The following is a 6,352-nucleotide window of genomic DNA, read 5'->3' as shown; positions in this document are numbered from 1 at the left end:
TATAAGAAAAATGGCCAAAAAGGGTTCTGCAGAAATACAAATTAGTGTGATTGACTGCTCTAACCTTCATGAGAATAGAAGTGGCTATACAAACTAGTTGTGCACTATATTTTTCCTTAAAGTGGCTCTCTCACCTATATTAATCAGTTTGAGTTGTGCATAATGTGGCATATAGTGGAGAAGAAGCCCTTTAATTTGTGTTATGCTATTTTTGATAAGATTCAGAGCAATCCCAAGAAGTTGCCTTATGGTATGGTGTTGACTCCTATTTTTGAGTTTTTAGGAGTAAATTTGGAAAAGAAGAGGTGCTATAGTGTGTCAAAATTGGATAGCAATTCTTTGAAGTTAAAAGATGAAGAAGATGAGGAAGAAAAAGAAAAAGAAGAGAAAAAGGTCTTAGAAAAAGAAAAAGAAGAGAAAGAGTTCTTAGAAAAAGAAAAACTTGAGAAAGTAAGAACAGAAAAGAAGAGAGTCAGTTTGGAAAAGGAGAAATTAAGTCTAGAAAAGGATCAAACTGAAGTTGAAAAGAAAAAGAGAAGATTAGAAAAAGGAAAAGAGAAGTTAGAAGAGTCTTAAAAAGGACAAGGGAAAGAAACTGAAGAAAAACAAGAAGAAAAAGAAGAAGATCAAGGAAAGAAGAAAGAAAAGAAGCTGAAACTGAAAAAGAAGCTCCTCAATATAAAGAGGATTTTATGGATCTTGGAGGCAATGAACCTAAGATGACAAGAAAGGATGAGGTAGAGGTGATACTTGAAGAGGCTAGTGATACTGAAATTGAAAAATTAGATATAAGTGATGAAGAAAAAATGAAGCCTGCAACTGAAGTTACAAGGACTTTAGAGCAGATCTCAGTAGAGAAAAGTAGAGAGGCCATGTTGATCCAAATAGAGAAGGAACTCATTGAAGAGCACAATAAAGAACTTGATGAGGCCATCAAGCATGGCAAGGCTGTAGTGAAACACACTCAGTCTCTCATTGAGTATATGAAAAAAGTGAAGAACATCAATGACAGAAGGCTTGCTATTTTCAAGGTCAAAGCTACGCCCTAGCCTCCATCTTCTGAAAAGTCAAAAACATTCAAGCGCACTACTGGGAGGTCAACTGACTGGAGAGGAAAACCTCCTCTACATCCTTCTTCCAAAAGTTCTGAGAATCCTGATAGGTGTCATTTTTAAAGTATTTTTAGTATAGTTTTTATTTAGAAATTTAGTAAATTTTATCACTTTAATTTATTTTTACTCTGTTTTAATTATAATTTTTGTTCAAAACTTCATTGAATCATAATCCACATGATCTGAAAGACATTTACAAGTTTTTGGAACAGAAAAGAGCATTATAAAGCAAAATACTTGAGCTCGAGCACGCCCCGCCCGTGCACCATAACACGCCCATGCTAAAACTAAAAGAAATCAAGTGGAGAGTCAGGGGCTAGAACGGCTAGCCCATGCTATATGGCACGCCCGTGCCCAAAAGAACCTCAGGGCGTGTTTGTCTAGCACGCTCGTGATGAAAAATATCTTGGAAGGTAAGAGCCTAGCACGCCCTAGCCGTGCTAGGGCGCACACCCGTGCCACAAAGACTCCTCTAAGCGTGTTGCAGAACACGGCTTGTGCTAAATCATTCATAGATCTAGACTCTAGCATGCCCAAGCCGTGCTAGATGGCACGCCCGTGCTACGAAGGCAGAGCTGACTTGAACTAAAAACGCAAGCCACTCTTTTTCTCACATGGGCCCACCTCAAATATATTCCTAAACGTGCAAAACAAGATCTAAACCTATCTAGGAAGAGAGAAGAGTCCTAACTAAGAGGAAATCCAAGGCCTGATCAGTTATGATCTCCAATGAAGATTTCATACTTAATAAGGATTCTATTTCCTAAACGGAGTCAAATTTTCCTCCAGGAGGTCTATATAAAGAGGGGAGCTATTCATTGTACAGGCATCTCGAATTCTAGTATTTTTCTACATAGTTCTCTCTCTCTCAAAGATTTCAATCATCCAAGATTTGTGCCAAGATTCAAGGAAGCCATTCACATAGCTGTTTTCTAGTTTTTATTTCTAAACTTTTAATCTTGTCTTTCTTTTCATTATTCATTATTGATTATGAAGTTTTATTCAAGTATTACTGAGTTTTATTTAATTACTATATTGAGCTAAACTATCATACTAGGGATTTGATGTAGCTTAATTCGATTCCAATTTATAATATTAGATTTACTTTTCCTTGTTCTTGCTATAATTTATTATTGAACTTAAAACTTCCAGGCAGAGTTTATCCCCTAGATTGATTTATTTCATTAATCGCTATTGGAAGAAGGGTTTTTGATACGAAAAAGGTAATAAATTACATGAGAATAATAACTTGATGCGGAAGCTATATGGTTTTACTCATGGGGGGTTTTCATAAGTTAATGACCTTAGGTTATGAATTCACAAAACAAACCATAAAACTTAATGATTTAATTCATGTTTGATTGCGCTATTGGAAGATAGGTAATTAGACCGGATTAGAATCGCTAACAATACATCGGGAGAGCTTGTTAGTGATTGTAGGGTTGTTTCCCCTACTTAAACAATTAAAATTGATTATCAAACTAATAAAATAAATTGGATAGAATTAAGTGAAATCAATATCCCTAGTAGTTTTAAATCCTTGATCTCTTTTCATATAAATTTTGTTGCTTGATTTCTTTCTGTTTTATTTCGAATTTACTTTTCTTATAACAAATCTCTCTTATTGTCGTTTAAATAATAATAGGTTAACATAATTTTGGTACTTGATATACAATCCCTGTGGATACGATACTTTACTTATTCTATATTACTTGTTGCGATTTCGTACACTTGCAAAAATCACTGTCAAGTTTTTGGCGCCATTGCTGGGGATTGGCATTATCGATATCAATACTAATTACCCTATTATTAATTTAGACATTCTTTTTGTTTTATTTAATTTTCTTTTAATAATTATTTCAGGTGTTTATGCAAAGAAGATCAGGTAGGACTGAACCCCTAGTCTTTGATCTAGAAATTAAAAGAACTTACTATAGGAACAACGCTACAAGAAGAGCACGTGAAATAAATTCCGAATAGCAAGCAGACATGGTCAATGGAAACGAAATAGAAGATGAACCTCCATTTCAAAATTCGGTCCGCACCTTGCGAGACTACACAACACCTAATCTTAATGGGACCACCTTAAGTATTACAAGACCTCTGGTGGAAGCTAATAACTTTGAAATCAAACCCGCAATTATCCAAATGCTTTCCACCTCGATTCAATATGGGGGTTTGCCAAGTGAAGATCCTAACGCTCATATCACAAATTTCCTAGAAATTTGCGATACTTTCAAACAGAATGGTGTTTCTGAAGATGCAATTAAACTGAGACTTTTTCCTTTCACTCTTAGGGATAAAGCACGATCTTGGTTATAGTCATGCCCTGCTGGAAGTTTCACAACATGGGCAGAATTAGCCCAAAAGTTTTTAGCAAAATTCTTTCCATCTTCAAAGACCACAAAACTGCGCAATGAGATAATGACATTTGCTCACCATGATCAAGAAAGCTTGTATGAAGCTTGAGAAAGATTCAAGGACTTGTTGGGAAAGTGCCCACATCACAGTTTGCCTAAGTAGTTACAGGTACAAACTTTTTATAATGCATTATCTCCTAACATTAAAATCACTTTAGATGCAGCTGCAGGTGGATCTTTTGAGAGGAAGGCAATTGATGAGGCATATGAATTGATAGAGGAGATGGCAAGCAACAGCCATTATCAAAACAATACTGAAAGGAAGGGAATTGCAGGAGTCTATGAAATAGATGCCATTACAGCATTCGATGCCAAGGTAGATAACATGGTAAGAAAATTGGACCTATTAACTACTAATCCTGTAAATTCTATTATGCAAGTTTGTGACAGATGCAATGGGCAACACAAGATTGGAGAATGCATGATAGACTCTTTGAATCCGCAAACCTTAGAGCAAGTAAACTATATGATGAATCAAGAAAGAATTACCCAAACTTTAATTCATATGATAACAGATTGAGGAACCACCCTAATCTGTCATACGGGAATCCTAACAATGCTTTGAACACACCACCAGGCTTTCTTCCTCAAGAAAAGAAATCTCATGATGATCTCCTTACTGCCCTTTCTAAATCGCATATGGATTTCATGAATGAAACCAGAGAAAACCACAAAATCCAATAGGCTGCGATAAGAAATTTGGAGATTCAGTTAGGACAATTCGCAAACATGATGGCATCTCAAGCTCAAGGTACGTTACCTAGCAATACTAAAAAAAATCCTAAAGAACAGGTACAGGCTATCACCTTAAGAATCGGCAAACAGTTAGAAGAGCCACCAAAGAAAGAAAAGAAGGCGGAAGAATAGAAAAAGATTCCCATCATTGACCTAGAAGAGCAAGAAGAAGTGAAACCCTATGTTCCACCTGTCCCCTTCCCACTAAGGTTAAAGAAAGCACAAGATGACAAGAGCTTCCTAAAGTTTTTGGATGTATTCAGAAAGCTTCAAATCAACATTCCTTTTGCCAAAGTGTTTTCCCCCGGAGAAAAAAAATGGTTGTTTTTTTATGTTTTGGTGTTTGTTTTTTGAAAAGTGGTGACAAAACCTTTGGATATACGATGTCGATAAATCGGTCTTATAAATCATTTTTAGTCGCCACCCATTATTTCGGCAATGGGACCGTTTTGATTTTTATTTTTGTAAAAGTGACTCCATTTCAACCCATTTTTATTCGAGGCCTTTTATTTTGGAAAAACTGGTCAGGCGTACCAAGTACGATTCTAGGTAAGGGAATTGGGTACGTCGGCCCGTTGGAAGCCGACGCCAGGATAAACCGGCCTCTTTTAACCTACGATTTCTAATTGGACTCTATTTTAGAAAAACCGATTATTTAAACCCAACCCGAATAAATCGAACCGAGTTCCTATGTGGAAAATTAACTAACCGTCCCAATTAATTTCCTCCATTCATTGCATTCATTATAAATAAATCACCACATCCATCATTCATCCATAGCACATATCAAGTATAATAAAAGACCCGCTCTTGCCTTATGGTTAAAGGCGGGCCACAAACCGAGTTTGATAATATAATAAATAATAAACAAAGAGAAATAAATCCTAAAACCTCATAATCATTAATAATTAGTCGATTTGATTTGATTAAATCTTAATTTGCCCATGCTTGATCATTTTCTGAATTGAAATTAAAGTCTGCTTAATAATATGAAATTAAGATGAAATAAGGAATGTATACTGAAATTTTAGGACAGTTGCGTCACGCGGGTGTTCCATAAGGAACAGTTGCATGACGCAGCTCTCCTTATTCATATTACTGGAAATAGGTACAGTTGCGTCATGCAGCTGTTCTACGAAGAACAGTCGCGTGACGGAACTCTCAGCTGTATGACGGAACTATTCGCGACTTATTGAAATTCTTACTTTTGTTGATTATTCATCCAAAATATCACATTAAATATAAAAGTATTCTGGGTATGCGAATAGCTGCGTCACGCAGGTGGTCCAGTCTAAATCCAAGACTTTTGGACATGAACAGTCACGTCACGCAGGTAGGAGCTGCGTGACGCGGCTGCTCTGGTCCGGAACTACCATTCAAACTACTCTTTTTTACGTGTTCTTTTTATCAACAGAGGTTTAATACAATTCAGAAACACTCAGAGATGGGCAAAATGTAGTTTAATCAAAACCAAACTAACTAAAATACTAAGAAAATGAGACTTTCACAAATAAGTAACTAAAAATGCAAAATAATGGTTTAGATGATTACCTAACCCTCAGATTTGAGGATTGCATACGATATGGTTGATCTAGGGATGAAGCTTCACGATCCCAGAAATGTTCAATGCCCAATCTTAACACTACAGCCCTTCTTTTTTCTTTTTTTTTTTTTTATGTCCTTTTGATATTTTTAGGCTTTCAATCTATGTGCCTAATGGCTTGATCTTCCTCAAAGTTACTCACTGGAGTCTTTTTGGAAAACCCTAGCCGCAATCGTTTTCTTTTAGTCTAAAATACCTTAGTCTTTTTTTGAGAGAAAATGAGAAAAATTCCAAAAGTCCCGTTTTTTGCTGTGTACTGCAGTATTTATATGGCTAGGGAAACAGGGCAGTCGCGTCACGCGGGTATGAGCTGCGTGACGCACCCGAAAACCTGCGTGACGCGACTTACTTTTCGTACAGTTGCCGCGTATCCATACAAACAGTGCAGGCCGTTGCACGGGCGCGCGCCAGGGGTGTCAGCCCTGTTGGAGCTGCGTGACGCAACTGAGAGTGCCGTCACGCAGGTATTAGTGTGAATACTC

At 36.8% G+C, this 6,352-nt stretch overlaps 1 non-coding gene across 1 annotated transcript; it reads right to left on the bottom strand.

The window, feature by feature from the left end:
• Positions 1–3,518: 3,518 nt before the first annotated feature.
• LOC149496291 (small nucleolar RNA R71) lies at positions 3,519–3,625 on the bottom strand. Its single transcript, XR_016321074.1, has one exon. It is a non-coding gene; the product is annotated as a small nucleolar RNA R71 (small nucleolar RNA).
• Positions 3,626–6,352: the final 2,727 nt, after the last annotated feature.

Source organism: Jatropha curcas, chromosome 5 (genome assembly GCF_041381405.1).
Source record: "Jatropha curcas cultivar XTBG-Jc1 chromosome 5, XTBG_Jcur_1.0, whole genome shotgun sequence".
NCBI classification, from domain to species: Eukaryota; Viridiplantae; Streptophyta; class Magnoliopsida; order Malpighiales; family Euphorbiaceae; genus Jatropha; species Jatropha curcas.
This window is presented reverse-complemented; position numbering and strand designations above follow the sequence as displayed.